Source organism: Gopherus evgoodei, chromosome 11 (assembly GCF_007399415.2).
Source record: "Gopherus evgoodei ecotype Sinaloan lineage chromosome 11, rGopEvg1_v1.p, whole genome shotgun sequence".
NCBI lineage: Eukaryota > Metazoa > Chordata > Testudines > Testudinidae > Gopherus > Gopherus evgoodei.
In genome coordinates this window covers 39,434,375-39,455,110 of record NC_044332.1, presented here as the reverse complement: position 1 = coordinate 39,455,110, position 20,736 = coordinate 39,434,375, and the positions used below count along the sequence as shown (strand labels likewise).

General features: G+C 40.7%; 1 pseudogene; it reads right to left on the bottom strand.

The window, feature by feature from the left end:
* LOC115659885 overlaps window positions 1-20,736 on the bottom strand; it is a 232,988-nt pseudogene that overhangs the window by 172,590 nt on the left and 39,662 nt on the right.

The window sequence follows — 20,736 nt, the reverse complement described above, 5'->3', positions numbered from 1 at the left end:
GTCCAACAGTTAACGTAGTGAACTACCCTAGAGACGTGATCCTCCAGAAGAGGTGAACGTTTTCAAATGATGGGAAACTTCAGATGTGTTTAACTGTGCCAGGGTTAGCCACCCTAACTCTGAATCAGTACACAACATACACGCAATCGCTCATAGTAATAATTGCAAAGCTTTTATTATACTCTTTCTCTACACTTTGCAGAGATGTACATTTCTGACATCATTCTTGATCAGCGGCAGAGGCTACCAAAAAGAAATTCAGGTATGTGATAAATTCAAGGAATGAAAGACATAGCAATGAAGCTTGCTATGGCTTTGAGGTAAGACACGTCACAACTGTATTTACAGCAGAGTCCTGGGGTCTCAAAATACAATGGAACATATTTATAGTGAACTTATGTGTAGTAAATCTCCACTTAGACCACAGTAAAACAGAACGAAAGGTCCAAATTGTTTCAATTCTTTCCTGAATGTATTTGATTTTCAAAGTTGAGTTTAGAATTACTGTTGACTCTATAGTTAATAACTTAATTTAAGCTATAACTTGATCTGGATGCCCCTTCTCTGCTTTAAGACGAGCTTTCCTCATTTGGGTAACCAACTGCATCGTAGGAGGGAGGTATTTTATTATGTTGATTTTTTTTTCTGTTGAACACTTTGGTGAGGAAAGGAAGCTATGCAAGCAAAATATCACCATATTGTTATTACAATGTGCTGAATGTAGTTCTAGTTATAGCAAACCACTAAAATTACAGTGGTGCTGTTTTGTTTAACACAAGGTTTCTATCAGAGAGTACATAGGGAAGGAAAGCCATCTTGGTGACTATTTTAGGAAGTTCTATTTGAATATGTCCAGGAAAATCAGGCACATTTTTCTGAAATGAATATAATAGATTTTTTCACAACTGTAAGTTAGAAACAGAACGTTGTCATTTCCATAGCGTACCTCAGTTCCCTGTTCATCTACCACAAAGCTCACTCAGCCTCTCATGGACACTAGTCTCATAGTCCATGCATAACTTCCATAGTTGTTCCCAGAGTGTTCATCTGCATTTGTACCAGAACAAAGATTCCCTCTGAAATCATACTGTAAGAACATAGAAACTGCCAGACCAGAAACTGATTAACGGTCCACAGACACCTCTTACTGCAGATGCACTTCAAAGATGTCTGTTCCTCAGCCGAATGAAAATCCATTAAAGACAAGATGGGTTACTCGCCATAACACCATTTAAATCACTCAGAAAACCCTTTTAAGTTAGAAATTACTCCTAAATTTCCAGAACAGCCCAATACAGGTATAAGAGTGATCTCTGAAAACTTATAGCTGATATACATTACAGGGAGGAGATCAAGCCCAATAGCCCTTTCATGTGTCAAATCAGAGAAAAAGTTTGAGAGACAATGGAGGGACACAAAGTGCAGAAAGAGGAAAGGAAAGCAGTCAAAGGGACAAAATGTGTCAAAATCCTAATAAGGCCCTAATCCGACTATACGTTATTTAGATCTTTATTCCCTCACCACCTGGCAGTGTGGTGCTGGGTCATGAGATACCAGGACAATTCCAAGCTTTGCATGCCCCTATTCTTGATTTCAGTCCAGTTTTTAAGAACAGTGTTACAAATGGATGATCAGTTGGTTTAGCCATTCTCAGTAGCACTGGCTGCTGTTCTGTTCTCACTCCCAGCCTCAGTTGCCCTCCATCAGCACCTCTGACACTTCTCTTTTTTGTTACTTTGCATCCCACTGAGCTGCTCAGGTAACCAGTTCCAACTTGTCATCTGCCCTGGATTCATGGCATCTGATATGGAATCATCTGAAATGTTAGCAACACTGTGATCAACACTGCAAAGGAAATAGCGAAGTTAAGGCAGAAGACACTGGGGGTTGCTTAGCTAGCACTAATTGTTCCTTGTTATAAGTTATCACACAGCTCTTTCAAAGCAAGCACATTTATTCTTAAACTGAAAGCACTACAGAGAAAACATTAAAAACAATAAAAGAGCCTACGACACATGCTAATCAGCTTACAAGTGATTACCTCACAGTGTAGATACACATGGAGCAGTGATACCATGTGTCGTGCCACTGGCTACTTAACTCACTGAACTGCCTATAACACAGTCTCTACTATGTATTGTTTTATATTTGATGTAATTCTGAGATTTCTCTAGCAACATAGCTAGATGTCAAAGTGAGACCTAATTTGGCAGAATTATATCATGGAATTGGTAGGACATTTTTATTTTATTGACGAGTGGGAATATGAAATTCTCCTTTTGACTGCTACTCTTTGTGCTATCCTCCCTATGATCCTGCAGAGGAAAACCATATACTCTGACAGATAGGGCACCTTCCTGCAATGTCCTGGACAAACCTGATTGAATAAAATTTAAGTATTTTAGGAGCTCATTGTATTAAGAATTAAAATGTTTATGTATTATTGAGGGAGTATATGTAAAGTCTCTGGAGAGAGACATGACTAATGTAAACCCTGGGAAGAATTATGAGCATCAAAGGACTATTTGAAACAATGTACGCCCTCCAGTTATGCAAGAACTCAGTCTTTTGAAGCTTCACCCTTTGTCTGCTGATCACCTGTTACCTGAGAACAAGATCAGAGCCCCAGATTGTATAAAGAAGAGGCTGGCAAGGTGGGCGAGGTAATATCTTTTATTGAACCAACTTCTGGTGGTGAGAGAAACAAGCTTTCAAGCGTACACAGAACTCTTCATCAGTCAGAAAAGACTCTCATATTGAACAGTCTGCTTCTTCCGAGCCAAGGTGGTTATGAACTTGCAACCACAGAAAATCCCTTGATGGGGTTTGAAGGACTAGTCACCTGTGAAGCCTTCTATTTTATTTAAAGTGAATTTTGTAATGTGGTATTACACCACTGTGGGTTCAGCTCTAACAGCTACAGTTTAAGCAGGGCTGCCCAGAGGATTCTGGGGGCCCAGGGCAGGGCCGGGTCTTCGGGGCAATTCAGCGGCGGGTCCCTCTGCTGAATTACCACAGAAGAATGAAGCGGCGGAAGTAGAGCAGCCTAAGTGCCGCCGATTGCTTCCCCCCCCCCGGCCGCTTGTGGCGCTTGTACTCACCGGGCGGCACTCCAAGGCTTCGGCAGCACTTCAGCAGCAGGTTCTTCACTCACTCCGAGGCTTCCGCTGCACTGAAGGACCCGCCACCAAAGACCCGGAGCGAGTGAAGGGCCCGCCGCCGAAGTGCCGCCGAAAACCAGGAGTGGCTCGCGGGACCCTGCTGGGCCCAGGGCCTGGGGCAAATTCCCCCACATGCTCCTACCCCAGGTGGCCCTGGTTTTAACCTTTACAGAGTGAAAGTCATCTCTGCTATGTTCTTTAGAGTTAGAGTCTCTAGGAACCCAAAGACCAAAGGTAGTGGCCACACATACATTCACCAGTAAAAAGTTTACTCTACTTTACAAGTTTTACTAAAGTTACAATTAAAGTTATGATTACCCTATCATATGGAAATTCTATACAGACCTATGCACAAGTTACAAATATAGTTATACTCACGGAGGGATGGTTTCTGCTGGAATCTCTCATAGGGAGCTCAATTTTCCCCTTCTGGGCATCCTCTTTTTATAATGTGATTTTGTCTATACCTACATTCTGCACATGTTCATAAAAGTTAAATCCTCTTTTCTCTTATTGGTCTGTGTCCCCGGGAAACTTAAGGGATCCCAATTTTCTATAGGCTGTGTAAGTTCCCTTTGTTCTCATTAGCACTGATGCACAACCTGTATCCCATGGATAAGACACATGTCCAAAACAGATGAGCCTTTACAGTATTTTTATGATCTAATATTAATCATCTGGGTAAGTCTGCACAATATTACCACTTGGTGTTTCTTTTCCCATAATCTTATGGCATTGGGTTATTTCTTAGTCATTGGCTTAAGTCATCATTTCTTGTCTCCAAGGCCTAAAATAGCTACGCTAAAGTCTTGCAGGCCTCAACCTACAGCTTGTCTTACTCATGTCTAATATTTGGTTCCTCTAAATACTGATCAATCTTATACGTTTATAATCCTACAAATTCATTCTAATTAACATACAATGAATATATGTAATATAACATATTGATTAATCATAACATCACACAATAATATACTAAAATTATTAGCTGCACCTGTCAGAGCCCTTAGAGGATTTGGGGTGACCACTGCTAAGTTGATTATCATGTGTATAGCCTCATTTATTGTTTTAATGTTTTCTCTGCAGTGTTTTCACCTTAACAATGAATGTGCTTGCTTAGAAAGGGGCTGTGTGGTAGCTTAGACCAATGGGCAATTACTCTGTTTATAGCCTCTGAACAGAAGGTACAGCAGGCCTGCTTGGGCAGTTTACTTGCTGGAGAATTCACAGTGTATTCAGAGAATTGTGCAGCCTGGAAATACCCTGTCAGAAGGAAATGAGAAGCATGGCTCTGCCCAAGAGAGCGGTGGCTGAGCAGTCAGGAGTCTAGAGTGGGTGCCCTTGGTGGACCACAAGGGGGAAAACAGAAGTGCAGTCAGAGGCGTGCACAAGAGGGGGCAAGGGGATGACCCCCCACCCACCCCCAAAATCTCCTGCAGCTTTGGGATGGAGGAAGCAGCAAGGTGGCAGGCTGCCAGCTGAGCTCCTCCTCTCCTCACCCCTATAACTTCAGGCTGCTGCTCTTCTTCCCTATGGCTGGAGTCCCAGGGGTTGCCGCTGCCTCCAGCCCCAGACTCACCTCAGTGGGGGTCAGCAAAGCAGGCAGCAGCCCTGGGACTGAGAAGCAGCAGGCTGCAGCTGTAGGGGTGGACAGAGGAGGAGCTCAGCCAGCAGCCAGCCATCTGCTGCTTCCTCCCTTCCCAGGCTGCAGGGACACAGAGAGTGCTGCTACCTCTTTGTTGAGGGGTGTCCCCTCCGGAGATGTCCTGAGAAATGGGGTGGGGGGTGGTCATGAACCTTTCATTTGAATCTTTCATTTGTGTGTGTTTAACATGCTCCTTCAAAAGTATTCAAATTTAAATTCCTGCGCATGCCCCTGGATGTAGTTGCCCTGAACAGTGACATATGTCAAGGCAAACCTTGCTGCACTAGATGTCAATTTCAGTACTTCTGAGGGAAACCCAGAATGATGGTGGGAAAGGTAGGGGAAGAGAACCACGTATCCAATACAAAGCGTGACCAAACAGTTACAATCCAGCTGTCACCACCCAACAGAGCTCGATGTATTCAGCAAGATGGATTCCACCCCACACCACTCCTCAAAGACAGCATTATCCTGATAGACCTCCAGCTTCCATAAATCAACATAGCACCACCGAAGTCAAGTACAAAATTCTTCTCCACACAGTTGTCCTTTACGCCACAATTGAAAGCCCTCAGGGCTACAGATTGGATACCATGGGTTTACCGTTAATTAGAAATACCTTGTCAATGTGATCTAGGAGGAGCAGTAGAAAGAGAAATATTTAATCCAAGAGCATTAGGAAAATTTCTATTCTCATATATTTATTTGTAATGATTTCTATGTATGTAAATTCATGTCTGTACCCTCCTCACCCATCCTCCTCCTCAGGATTTTCTTGTAAAGATGACAAATACATATTTAAACTAGAGATTTAACATGACCATTTTGAAATAATAAAGCTCCATAAATTGAAGGGAAACAGACATCTAGTTTTAGGGCCAAAAGTTAGCATTCATTAAAAAACCAAAATAATTTCAAACCCTCTGTGACTAGACAAGTACTTCGTGCATTTTTCCCACTTCAGACATTATATGACTTGCATGATAAATAAAGGGATACCACCTATAAAATATCATTAGTGATGTGCCAAATCCTGACATCTTTATTTATTTAGGAGTTTGCCTGAGTAAGGATTGAATAAAAATGTATGGACCACAAGGCTTGGCCCCATTATTTGTATGACAAATAGTACAGGCATTTTGCAGTCATGTAAGCAAAGCCAGTCCTTGACCTGAACAGGTGACAGTCTAGACTGAAATTGGTCAATCTAGACTTAATTGCTGAACCTTGAATCACCAAAGACAAAAAACAGCAGACATTTAAAAGAAAGAATCCTGCTCAATATTGTTCTTATTGTACTTTAGATTAGATGATGTGGCTACAATTCAGCATAGTATTTAGTACATGCTTAGTCCTGCTAAAGCCAGGGGCAGGAGTTTCAGTTCTTTGCTGAGTAGGGAGCTGAGTGAGGGTTTACATGTCTAATGCCGGTAGTGCTCTGGCACTGCCACGCTGAGACAACATGCCAGGCAGTTGAACAAGTGTGTCAGCAGCATATGACAGTGCACGTACATTCTGAAATTAACCCCATCAATCTGTTCTCATTGTCTAGTCTGAGTGACGTGCAAAAAAGGAAAGAAACAGCATAAATAGGGACAAATAAATAATTTTATTCTCTAGTGAGAGCTCATGAGAATGTTCGTTTTTAAATGAGATAATAGGATAGTATAGACCAGTCATACTGGTGAAATAAGTGTGTCATACTGGTGAAATAAGTGTGTCATCCGTGCACAGGACAGGTGCAACAAGGGTAGGCTAATGAACATTCTGTCACTTGCAAGATCCCAGTCTTCAGCTGTGTCAGTCTCCCTACTAATTTATTCTTGAACCTTGCCGGAGGACAAAGGCCACTTTTACTAAATTTAACTTGCATTTGTCACTTGGATTTATGTCTAATGGAGGCTACAAAGGGCTTAACGAATAAAATAAAACTTAAGCGAACATGTAATAAAATCCAGGTCAGTAAGGCGGAAGACCAGAGCTGAAATGGACAGTAGTGTAATATGTGCCATGCTATTATTGAGCAAATCAATTAAAACTAAAATTAAATGTCCTACTATCTAAATCAATAGAACATATAATCTATTAAAACAAAGAAACAGAAAGCACTGTACTGCCTTTGCTTATTGCTGCAGCAGGCAAAGGCATTAGCCAGATGTTGAAACCTCCGGGCATCAAACAACAGTAATCATTATAGCCTTCAATCACCTCATTTAGAATTTACAATAAGCTAAGCAGAAAGCCATTATTTCCACCTTCAGTATAAAGTTTTCCTCGGGCTGCAAACAGAGTTCTGATGCACCATCTGTTCCAACTTCAGATCCCTTTTCCGTGGAACTTCCAGCAATGGGAACAAGGAATATAGGGACATCATTAGTTACTATCTTAGGAAGATTAAAATCCCTGAAGTCTCTCAAAACCCCCCAAAAGACTGACACTATAATTAAATGAAATAATAACAAACCATAATATGAGGCATAAAATTAACAAACATTATGAATTAATCATACTTAGACAATTACAATCCATATGGCTAGTTAAACTCAAGCTGCTACCTGTAGTGACATAAACTGGATACTGTATACTCAGTGCAGTGCATTTTTCCCAGAATGTAATTACTTAATTTTGTGAATGAGAAAATGATGTGTAAAAGCCAATGCTTTTAGGTCTTATTGTTCTCTTCAGTATCTCCTGTTAGACAAAATGCATGGATGTCTGTTCCATGGTGTGATATTACCTTTAGACATGTACAGATATTCACTCCACAGTCACACACACACACACACACACACACCCCACTAAGAGAGAGACTGAGGAGACATTGTTCAGATGAAATCCAGAGTATGTTTAAACTAGGGTTATGTTCTGTGGCTCTTGAATTTTGCAAACCGTACTCTACATTTGCCTCCAAATGGTGCGAAATTTATGAGATCAGTGGTCTATGTGATATTTCCATAATTTCGAGTCATAACCAAACTGGATCCTCTCAATGCGCCTCTGAGAATTCCAATATGATATTCTCCCTACCCCTTAAAGGGTTACAGTTCAGGATCCTCTCTGGTGCATACAGCACACTTTGCCCAATGTCATTATAAATTATAAAAACTGTGATACCACAACTTCCTGATAAAGGGCCAAGTCAACCTCTTAAGTTTTTAGATTTATGTTGAACCTACAAGGAATTCCAGGTTAATAATCAATCTTTCAGTGCCTCATTCTGAAAGTTCCAATTGTTCAGCTAGCCATCTGGATGATTTCTCTAAAACAGCTTAAATGAAAGATGGGAAAAGCAACAAAACTGAACTTTTTCTTTTGCCTCTTCCCTAAACAGAATCAAAACTAAAATTTACTGAGGGTAAGGCTACACTTGAAATTTCAAAGCGCTTTGAAGTGTGAGTGTAGTCAGAGCGCCAATGCTGCACGTAAACCACATCCCTTACGGGTGTAGCTTGCAGCGCTGGGAGCCATGCTCCCAGCGCTGCAGCACTGATTACACTGAGGCTTTACAGCGCTGTATCTTGCAGCGCTCAGGGGGGTGTTTTTTCACACCCCTGAGCGTGAAAGTTGCAGCACTGTAAAGTGCCAGTGTAGCCATGGTTCAGAACAGGAAACCATTCATGTTATCTGAAGTCTCTACGTTCATCAGAGAGGAGAGGGGTCTGCCTGTCTGCCCTAGACTAGATCATCACACTGGAATGAGGAAGGCGGATGCTCTTAAAGATAACCTATGTACTAGAGAATTATAGGATTCACTTCCCACCCACCAAACATTACCTGCCATCAGGATTACAGAACACAACAGGTAGAGGGGAATCAGGAAATGTATGGGTTTTTACTGCTAGTCTAAGTAATCCTATGCAATTATGAACTCTTTGGGATTAGTTTACATGCACTAAAATAAATGTTTATGAGAATATACTTTTAACCAAAAATAGTAAGAAAGTTCGACTCATCTTTGTTTAAACTCTGAGACGCTAGGAGGTCTTTGGATAAATCAGGAAACTGGAAGATACACATAGGTCCAGATATTTTTATGGCAGTTTTTCTCTAATTAAAATTGCCACTGAATAATCTCATAATAGCACAATTCCAGAAAAAGTAACCTGATCTTCAGGTCTGCTTCGGTCCTCTTGTTTCAGTTATCCAGCTGCAACTAAGGCAGACTTTATAACTGAGACACCAGTCATAATTATCCTAAAAAATTAGAAATCAAGCTGCATCATATAAACCCCTGATTTTGCATAGTAAACTAAAATTGAGTAAATAGACTTAAATAACTGTTTAAAATAATCTGACATTTGTTATTACAAGAATTTTGGCACTTAACATACCAAGAACTATGAAACCAGCCACAAAATACTATAAAGACATACTCAAATCAACAGATGCCTGTTGTTTGTCCAGTGACCAGATACAAATACACCAACACTTCCACTTCTCTTCTTTGGAGCCTGTTATTTAGACATTATTTCTCTTTGGGATCTATACACTGATTTATTTTAATTATTCCTAACATATGACACTTACTCCATTATGTGTAGGCTTGACGAATTCAACTTTTATTATAATTGACAGGTTACATTGATTTTTAAGCTTTTTTATTTTTAATTATTTACATTTTCACAAAATTATGATTTTTAAGCATTTTTTCCAATTTTTATCAATTTAAATTTTCACAATGGCCTGAAATTGCAGGTAGACAGACAACAAAAGGGTTGGTCATTCAGTCATTTCATGACAGCTGATGCTAAGATTCAAAAAGTTAAAGCTTGTAATCATCAAAACACAAATTGTCAATAGCACGTCAAAATATATGAACTCTAATAAGTTCTCAAGCAACATCTCTCTCATGTTGCCTATCTGTACATTTCAGTGATTATAGATTGAAACATTTTTTCATCAGTTTGAGTGTGTACTGTAAAATTAAAGTTTTACTGACATTTATCAATACAAAATCTCAACCTTACATACCTAATTATGTGATTCCACAGAGGACAGAAGCAATCGGTTTCCTTTCTGGACAGTTGTGACCTGAATATATTTGAAAGTTGCACTGTGCTGTCATAGTCAAACCTATTTCTGGGCAACAGGCAATGGCTTTAGAACGTAACTGGAGCTTTCTGGCTGTCAATGAACTCCTGCCCATGACTATAACAACCAATAAATGCACATGTCTGTTTCTCTTAACGTAAGGTATAAATTTAATTTAAGAATGGCAGAGGGCACGCCAGCAAGTGCATTTAAAGGTGATCACTAATGCACATTTTGAATGGTTAAAGTCACTCAGCCTTCCGCCTCATGCTTTATAATACCAATTGAGGAGTTTTAAACTCAACTTGAAATCCAATGCCTGTCATATTTTATTGCTTAATTAAAATAATGTAATCAAAAACCTCAGAGAACAAATGTTGACTGAAAAGATTATGCTAATCTAACATGTATCTGATATTCACATATTACTCTGAGCAGGGTAAGATAACTAATGTGTTAATAAAATGAAACACATCCAACTATCTTGTTAAATGGTATTTTTATCTCAATATTTATATACATTTGTTATGAAAGGGATATACTCTGTTGAAAGAGAATAAACACTTATGATTAAACTTGTCCAACTTGGTGCTCTCACTCAACCATTAAACAACTCTACGTGCATTATAAACTCGACCTTGTAAACCCTCCCAGTACACTGAGCAAGGAAACTAACCCACTCTTCTGTTACTTGGATTTGGTAGAGTAAGGGGATTGGACACTTTGGGGAGGAAAAAAAGGAAGAAGAGCCCAAAAGGCCAACCCAAAGCCAGGAATCAGGAAATAATTAATAAATCACACTGCTGATACCTTATAGCCATAAAGCCAAATTCAAACCTGCGGTAAACAAGCACAGCTTCAGTGACTTCAGAGGCGGCACATCAGAATACATATCTGAATTTGGTCTCTGCTCTCTGGACAAGGAATCCTCCACCAGGATTGCACCAAAAATGGCCTGATGGAGTTTGACACTGTGTCCTATGGAGGTCTGAAATATTTTATATGGCACAGCCAAACTGACCAGATTCTCTCTCTTTGCAGCTACTCCCCACTCGAGCGTAACAGTACTATGAAGCCTGGGAGATCCACTCATGCAAGGAGATAGACATAGCTGACCCTCTGTGCTTCCTCTTATCTCTGTGCTAAGCCAGTGGCCAGTGTGGCAGAATTTAAATGCACCAAACTTACGACGACTGAGAGAGGATAAAGAAAAAAGGACAGAGATGGAGAAACAGATGGGCTGGTAGAGAGGAGGGGTGGGAAATGTGGTGCCATGTGTTGCTCCTGTGTAATTACACACCCCGCCCTATCTTTCCATTAAAGGATAAGTCTTACGGCAGGTTCCTTTCCACTTTTCTCTGAATGCATTGCAATGAGAGAATCCAGACCTGAGCTCACACAATAGTATACAATAATGATTGTCTGCTTCCTCTCCTACTGCTGCTGGTATTTAAGTACAATGCCAAGAGGACTTCACACACTTCTGGTCCTGGGTATGTGGAAAATCCTCTATAGTCCATTATTAATGGGTAATGCCCTACCCTCCAACTGTTTCAATATACTTCCCTAATGACAGTATTACCAGAAAGTTCAGACTTATTCTCCATCACCCTTTTGGAGACTAGCTCACAAGTATATGTCCAGAGATGAATTTTCTGGCACGCATCCTGGCATCCAGAAATCCCCCTGTCACCAAGTTTATTTCACATATAAGTTTGAAGTCTGGAATCACCATTGTACAAGTTCTGTCAGATAAGCAGAATGCATTAACACGTGAAAGGTGATTATACAGGTCATCACTGGTTACAAACTACATTGCTGATACTGACAAAATTAGCTTCAGTGTTTTGAAGTCATAAATCTATCAAAAGTACTACCAATGCATCACTACCCTGCCACCCTCATTAACAAGAATTTCATACTGAAAATATGGAAGTTTTTAAATAATGTTTTTACTACAATAATTCAGCTCTTCAAAAAAAATTATATAGCTAAAAATTGTTAATGAAAAAAGACAGAATTAAGCATCAAAAAGAAAACCAAAAACGAAAACACACACTAGAAGTTTGTAGATCAACATATTCTTGCCTTAGATTAAACGACTACCTCGGAATTTTATAAGCACAAGAGACAAATTTGACACCAAGTCAATTTTCAGAAAGAATAATACAAGAGATGAAGAGGGAGAAATCAAACACAGACTGAGTTGGGAACTTTTGTGATTGAGCATCCCTTGAAACTTTCAGACAAAAAATCAGACAAAAATAACTCTATGAGAATTTATTTTTTTCTCTGTCATCCTAAATAGGCATACCTGTCTAGATCTAGTAGTAATAGATGTAATTTATCACTTAAGCCTTTAACAAGAAGAGGTTTCTCCAGGAACAAACAAGAAAGAAAGTACTGTTGGAATAGATTTTCCAGGAGATTTATTAGGCAATTTGAATACCTGAAATAGTTAACAGGGAGGATCGAGCTTATAGAATGAGTTTTAAAACATGGGAATTAAAAATATTTTCTTCCCTTATTTATATTCCAGGAAAGTTAGAATCCTGACATTAGCCCCTGCACAGTTTTCAAAGATCTCTATCTTCTGATGGAGAAGTACACTACTGTAAATAAGGACTCATGTTCAGTCTTATTGTTAAATTGATCTGATGCTAGTTCCTCAATCTTTTTAGTTCCATTAGGGGGTGGGGTTCCTGTTAGTATGAGCTTTACCTAAATACTGCTATATTGGGCCATTAATTTGCAAAAAGAAAAAAAAAATCTTAGATTTTATATTTACTGAAAAAGAACTAAGTCTTCGGGAAGTTCTGCTCTTTCTGCATGTCCCAGATTAAGTGTTATGAAGATCCCCACTACTGTTTTCAGTTCAATGGATTCCCCTAAAACATTAAACCTTAAGAAACAGGTTGTTGTGCCATAGGATGACACACAATTAAACCTGAAAAATTACTTTGTTTCTGGATGCTTTTTTCCTGGGTGGTTTTAACTTGAGCAGCTACCACAGACAGCACCTCCACAGAAATGTATTCATCAAAGCAATCCCACACTCCAGTCTGGCATAAACCTTTGTAGATATTTGCAATTGGCTAAAGAGGGGGAGATGGGGAGAAAAGTGTGAAATCTGGCCCTAGAATACTAAGATAGAACAGAGTAGTATGTTTTAAATACAGGAGGTAGGTTTGGTTCACTCCTTAGCCTAGTTTATTTCATTAAATTAAATGGATATATTTATATGCAGCAAGTGCTAAAGTGATGGCTAAGTCTGTCCCTAACGGCACACTGTACCTTTTGAGAGTGGTACAAAAGGAGCTGTTCCACAGGACATTGTGTATTAGCTGTGAGGACCTAATAGGTCGGTAGTGTATCACCTGCTAACACAGTTCAGGCCCTCTGATCTTTTGCAAAAACAGGGCTCTTGACCATACCTTTTCAGGCATAGTCTCACATTAGAAATGCACTACCCCATGAAGTGATTTCTCCAGGAGGCAGAAATTCCCATAGAGCTTCTCAGGAGGTATGCAGGATGCACCAAGCAGTATATTTCTTCAGGGGATGCAGCTTAATCCTGAATGCATCCAGCCATTTGTGCTGCCTGATGCATAGCTAAGACAGGAGGACCATGGTCCTGCTTCCATCTTCTCTCTTTCAGGATATCTTCTGCTAGAGAGGGTGCACATCATCAGCAATTTCTGCACAGTAGGGAGAACAAGAATGGCAATTATACTCTCTGGGGCATAGGAGTGCAACAAGGGGGGTCCTTGCACCCTCCCCTTGTGCATCAGTTGAACAACACGACATAATCTGGCCCAAAAATAGCAAAAGCAAGAACAGGTCCAAATGAACAGGTTTTTAACTTTTGCCCGTCAGTGTACTGTCTACCCAGATATTCCAGGCATCCTTTTCAAGGTGTCAAACTTACATCTTTGATACGAGGGTAAAACCATTCTACTGAGAACATGCACTTTAAACACAGAAACAGTCTAAAATTGTGTTCTTTGACATCTCTGCCTGCCTCAACACATTAGGAGTCTATGTCTGTATCAACACAGCAATCAAGACAGTAAGTGTGTATCGGAGGATCTGTATTGTATGATCCACATGACATGCTAGCGCACGATCTTTGGGCTTCTCTTCCATTTTGAGTGTCTCTTACATATTCCTAGTGCTAAAAGAACTTTACTATCAAAACACTCACCCATATTTTTATCTACCACCATGCACTTATGGTTTAAGCCATACGTGCAATTTTATTTAGTTGATTGCCAAATATGTCTATCATTTGGCATTAAGGGGGCAATTTCTTATAGTCTCTGGGAGGGTCATATTATTCTATTTTTGAAGTATTAATTTAAATCAAGATGGTTAGTAAAATAAGGTAATGTTTACAGCCATGTATCATAGCAGCTCTAATGATGATTTAGATCAAATCCAGTAAAAAAATATATATATATGACACAGCATAGCAATGAATTAGATTCTAAAGCAGTACAACTTCTTGCTTACAATAGTACAACCTACATATTCTCCTCAGCAATAGTGGCTATAAAAATTAAGGGTATACCATTAGTCAATCAGACTATTTCTGAATGAATTAATTATGTGAAGGAAAATCAGCAAGCAAGGATAAGACTACATCCAAAAACACACTTCCCCTCTCTCTCAACAATCCACTTCACTTAATTCAATCTGAATTCATACTAAAATCAAAGAACTGAAACTGTTTTCATAAGGGTCAGTGATGAGTGCAGCTCTCACTTTGGTCTCTGAATTTTTCTGATTTATATAGGGCAGTGCTCTGCATCCTTTAGTCTTACTGCAAATGTGTGACTCACCAGCTGGCATACCCCCAGGTGGCTGGGCATGGCATAGCAGGTTCTTCTCCTTTAGCGCCCTTGCTGACAGCACTATCCCAGCCTGGTGGTGATCTGCTTTTTCTTGCATCTTGGCCCTCCAGCTTGGTCACTATAGGCCTGTGCCTCTCAGTGTAAACCAATAGTCCCTTCAACTTCACACTGGAACCCTGGTCTGAGCCCAGACTTATTAGTCCTTACCTCTAGTGTCAGACGTTTCAACAGCCCTTACCCCGTGAGAGTGAGGTGGGGAAGGACACTTCACTTTCCTCAGTAGGTTGGTAGGGGAACCTAGGCCCTCCATCTTCTTTGGGTTCCAGTCTAGGGACCCTTGGATAGGCAGTCAATGTCTGACCACCCAGACCCCTTGCTGCCTTCCTGGACCACTTCCTACTTCTCCCTTTACCTCAGCCTCTTTCTGGGCTCCCACTATATCAATCCCATTCCTGCTAAGCCCCTGGCATAGGCTATTGCAGAGCTAGTCAGCATTTTCTGCTAATCAGCTGATTCTACTGAAGGAGAGTTTTCTCCGCTCCCCTTGCAGGACAGTCCTGACTCAGCAGTTTTCTTGGTCCCTGCAGATCCCTCCACCAGCATGCAGAATCCTGGGTGGATGCACTTTATGCAGCTCCTGCCCAACTGCCGTGGGCTCCCTATTGCAAGCCTTCCTTCCTTCAGAGAGGCTCTGTCTGCCAGCAGTCCCACTCAGATCCTTGACCCCAGCCAGGCTTCACTCACACTGAGACAGAGAGACAGATACACACACAGCAATCTGCTCTTTTTCCTTACTCCACCCTAACTGAGCCAGTTTCAGGCCTTCAAACGTCTCCTTCCAGGTTTGACACTTAGGTGTAGCAGGGCATGGCTCAATGCACCCACAGGCTTCCATTAACCCCTGCAGGCCCAGGGTGGGGATGGTATACCCCATCACACTCATGCACAGAAGAATCATCTTTACCTTATCCTAGTACAATCTTGTGACTGGTCCCACTTGTCTGGCAGATTTCAATATACTGTGTGCAAGAGCCAAATCTTAATTTTCTAGCATTGTCTACATTCCTTGGAAGAGCCTCAGAAATCCATTCCATGACTGCCTGCTACATTTGCAGTAACACTAGTTAGGACACAGAGACAGAAGGAATATCAATCCTCGTGCTTCAGGGCATAAACTCTCTGGCTCGGGGCGGGGCAGGGGGGATTCCACAACCACCACCAACTGCCCAATGACATGGCATCCCACCACTGGACAGGTGCTATACTACATGTGGAGTTTTTAAGCTTCCTCTACAGATCTAGGACACTGTGGGAGGGAGAATGCCCCACTAGACTGACCTAAGGTCTGTTCTTCTTTGGCATTTCCTACCACCTGTTCTTTTGCTGCTGCTTAATATCACTGTGATCCCACTTGTACAAGTCACTTACTGATAACGGAGAGTGATCACCTTTATGCTGACAACATGCAAGACAGGGACGTTTGTAATTTTTGCCAATTAATTTCTGGAATTCAGTTATCAAATCCCTGTATCTAATATACACATCCTCATTCATCATGAAATGTAACAAGACAAAGTGTCCTTTCCTGGTTTAATTGTACCTTTTACAATCGTTTGAGAGTCTTCACTTGGAACTAGACTGGACAAAGCCTTAAAGAAGGTAAATTATTTAAAGATGTTTTTAATACATTTTAACCTTCAATACGAGGGCCAGACCCTCAGCAGATATAAATGAGGACAGCTCCATTGACTGTCATGCTATGCTGACCATTTGGCCCTGAGTTTTCACCAACAAAATAAACTCCTTTCTAACCTGTTATCAATGCACTACAGCTCCCAGCAGTCCTGGGGCTTCCAGATGTCACACAAGCACTTCATTTCTCTTCTAAGATCTTTAAATCAAACTTTATTCTCTGCTACAGCTAAAGATTTTCTCTCTTGTGCTCCCTCTTGCCTCTCACTTGCAGTTCCTCATTCTTGCTCCACCTCTTGGTGTCAAATCCAGAGGTCACGCAGAAGGTGGTAGGAGTCAGAAGGAACCACTAACCCTAATTCAGAGTCCACACTGACATTAGACTCCCTCTTACATAGAATCTACAGATGTCTAAGGGGGTATAAGTTGGTGTGACTTGCATATGCCAAGGAACTAGAAGAAGTTACAAGTTAAAGTAGCTTTTCCTCTCTTCTGGCTTCTCAGCACATAAACTACACCACAGTGGACTCCATTACACACCAGTAAAGTGGACCTAAGTCAAGTCAGTCAAATAAAATCTGAGAGTGAGAACCTTGCTAACAGTCAGAGGGTCTAAGTTAGTTTGGGGATGGGGTGGTCTAACTTATATCTCCTGTGCATTTGACCCCGGTTCATTAGGTTTTCCCATGCCACAACTGTCCATAGCTACTGCTCTGGCAGCATACTTGGGGTAGAGCTCCCCAAGCCTAAGGCTTTGGCCAAGTGCCCAAGGAGGGCATTTCGCTTAGCACAGTGGGTGGTTTTCTTTTTCTCCATTTATGGCTCACAATCCTCATCCCAAAATAACAGTAATTTGAAAATTATTTTAAATAAAATCAGGATGTATTCAAGCTAGAAAACAAAGATGAAATCAAATGGAAGTTCTGCACAATGCAAAGCACCTACTCGAAGACTACTCATGTGTAGAAAAACCCTTCTATTTACTAGTGATTTAAACAAAACATGGATATCCCACAACGTGTATGTCAGACCCTTCCCTTTTGCTGATGAACACATGCTTCTGCCTGCTCATGTCAGGGAGAGTGGGCGAAAAGCAGGTGCTACAGAGCCAGCTATGCTGTCTCTATGTCCACCAGAGATTCCCAGTGAATCTCCAGCTGGCTGTTTAAGCCATCTTTCTGTCCCCTCTGTGCCACAAAAGGGGATAGAGTAGAGCTGAAGATTTGGCTCCAACGCTACATTTTGAATATATCCAGGCCTCTTACTAATAAGGCAAAATCAGACTGAGAAACTCTTTTTTCCCAAATATTTGGAGTAAAAGGTTGACAGATCAGGGCCATCCGGGGCGAGGGCAAGAGGGGCAATTTGCCCCTGGCCCCACAGGGGCCCCGACAAGAGCTTTTCGGGGCCCCAGAGCAGGGTGCTTCACTCACGCTGGGGCCCTGGAAAACTCTCAGGGGGCCCAGGCCACCAGAGCTTCTTCCAGCCTAGGTCTTTAGTGGCAGGGGGTCCTTCCGCTGCAGGACTTGCCACCGAAGTGCTCTGAAGACCCGCAGGGGGGAGTCCTTCCACCCTGAATTCTCTGGGTGGCCCTGTGACAGATTCCTTTGTACTTTGTCTTTCATAAAGGGGTAATTTACAAGCGCTGGGTTCTTGTGGGTTGCAGGAATACCACCTAGTTTTATAGCTCATTAATTACTAGTGAGCTGTAAGATTTCTATATGATTTTAATCAATACAGTATCTTTCTGTTGATTTGTTCTGAACAGCTGAAAACATACACCATAATTCCCAGAGAATGTCCCAAGCCCTTCGTTCTTTCATTTTTTCCTGTTATAGCAGGATTGAAAAGTGCCCCATCTGTGGTTGAGAGAAGAGACGGAGTCAATGTTATATCACATCTGCAGAAACAGAAAATATCAGACACCGTATCTATAAAGCATGTGTAGAAATTACAGTAGAACCTAGCTAATTTGCACTAGTAACTGAGAGACTCTGCAAATTATTGAATGCTGCAAATTGGCAAGTAACAATAATGCAACTTCTATATTAGATCAGACCAGTGATCCATCCAATTAGTACCTGGTCTCCAACCTGGATCAGTACCAGAAGCTCCAACAGATGATACAAGAAATACTGTTATAGACCTGTCCATGGGAGAAGTTTCTTCCTAGTCTTCCACCAGTTTATGGTTAGTGCAGTAAATGAACATATACAATAGAAAGGAGATTAATGCACCACAATGTACTTTGCTTATGTATTCTGACAATTTTAGGTTCCTATTAGAAGTATAATGCTTCATAATAGAATAGTAAGTATAATGCCATACATCTTCTAAAATAACAAATTTTAGTCACATTAGATCTCACTACTGCACCCTGCTATTAAATCTTTATAAAGAAGTGAGGAAAGACAGCTCTTTTTTCCTACTAATCTACACACTGTGTACAAAATGTGTAGATCAGTGAAATTGGATTAGTGAGGTTGTATTGTAGGAAAAGATATTCAATTGATATATGCATGTGTATTAAATAAATCATGCCCGACAGAGACTACTGGGCTAGAGGTCTCAGACCTAGAAGTTCTCTTACTCACTCTTTACTGTCAAACACCCTCACTACTGTCTGTCTCAGACTTCCTCTTCCTACTCGAAGTGCATATAGTAGAGCCCTGATAGAGCTGAACTCATAGGTCATCTGGTAGCATATATTTCTACATACATTTAACACTACAGAAAGTTTAATCACCACATTCTGATAGAAAAATGAGCTGAATGTAAACACATGCCAATATGATGCCCTGTGAAAGAATTCCACAGCACAGTATATACTCCGTGGTTGGATATGTTTCCATGACTCCTTCTATTCTTGCTGCTGTCCCTCTCCAGATCTGCAAAACCATCCTACTTACTTTCTATGGAGCGATGTCAACCATCATGACTTCTACAATGAGGAAAATAGGAATTATTTTTCTTTCCAAATATAGGTGTCCTTGTAAGAACTTTCACCAATTTCCTCACTTTCCTAGGCAATTTCTTTGCTGCGTCTCCTCTTTTTTCCTGTCTCAATTCAGGCAGATTTTTTTCATTTCCTACCTCTGATATTGTTCACCAACTTGAAGAAATCACTTCTCCTATTTACCACCCTGTGTTCTTTCATCTCTCATGCTAGCTGGTTCAGGTGTGTCTTCCCGCTTGCTCTAAATCTTCTTCCAGCTCATTAGTCCTCTGCTCCACCCTTGATCTTCATCTCCTTCACCTTTATGATTGCCTTTAGTGTGCTTTCTGATATCTGTGGCTTCCAGAAAACCTTTTCCCTTAGCACTACAGTACTTTTGCTTTCTTCTGTGACCATCTCCACATGATCCTCTAATCCTACAGTACTTTTTGTTATTGCTGTAAACCTGCTCACCTTGTACTTTGCTTGCAGGTCTGCCTCCATCAGCTTCTGAGGGATCAGGCTATTTCCTTTGTCCTTTCCTGATCATGATGCGCTAGCTTTTTTCTTCAGCTCCATGAGGCGTCCTCCTTTGTTTGCTCTTGTACACCCTCCTCTGGGCCATTGATTCCAGAGCTCTGCTAAGATATAATTGATCATATTTCTCTGTTCCCACTTAGATTTCACCAAGTGGCCAGCTTTTCCTGTCTTTTCTTATCAGCTGTTTCTATCACGTACAAGTTATTGTTCTTATATTTTACAAATCGACATATGGAGAATTACAGTATTGGGTTAGATTGCCAGGCAATGAACACAATGTACCAGGCATTTCAGAAATAAATTCACCTACTATTGCTTCCTAATTCAAGGTCAACTGAAATTCCTTACAGATTATGAAGAAGAAAAAGGTATTTTATGATAGCAATTCCAAGTTCATGTTACTTTTGTTAATGCTTTGAGAGATCTAACTTCTCTGTAAGAAATGTGGGGTATTATTTCTTTAGATATTTTTATTCCTGGGGGAAAACATTCCTTCTTCACAAGTTTAGGAGACAGAAATCATCTCCTTTATGCCCAGAAAAGGTATAGCATAGGCACCAGCAAAGCAAGATTCCTCATGCTGTCCTGGCAACGTACTTCCAACTAATCTGAAGGATTAGTCTAAGACTAAGAGGATAAGTCAGTTTCCCTGTCCATTCAATATTTGACTCCTTTTTTAGACTACAATTAATGGTGATGGGCATTCTGGGGTAGTACATACATACTAGGAACTGAACCCACCAATTAATTTGAAACTGGTGGAACTTATCAGTAAAGACTCTCAGAAGAAATAGCTTCAATTTAATTTTTAACAATAGCACAAAAATTATTGAAATGTTAATTGTCAGGGTTTATGATGTTAACATGATGGAGACCTTA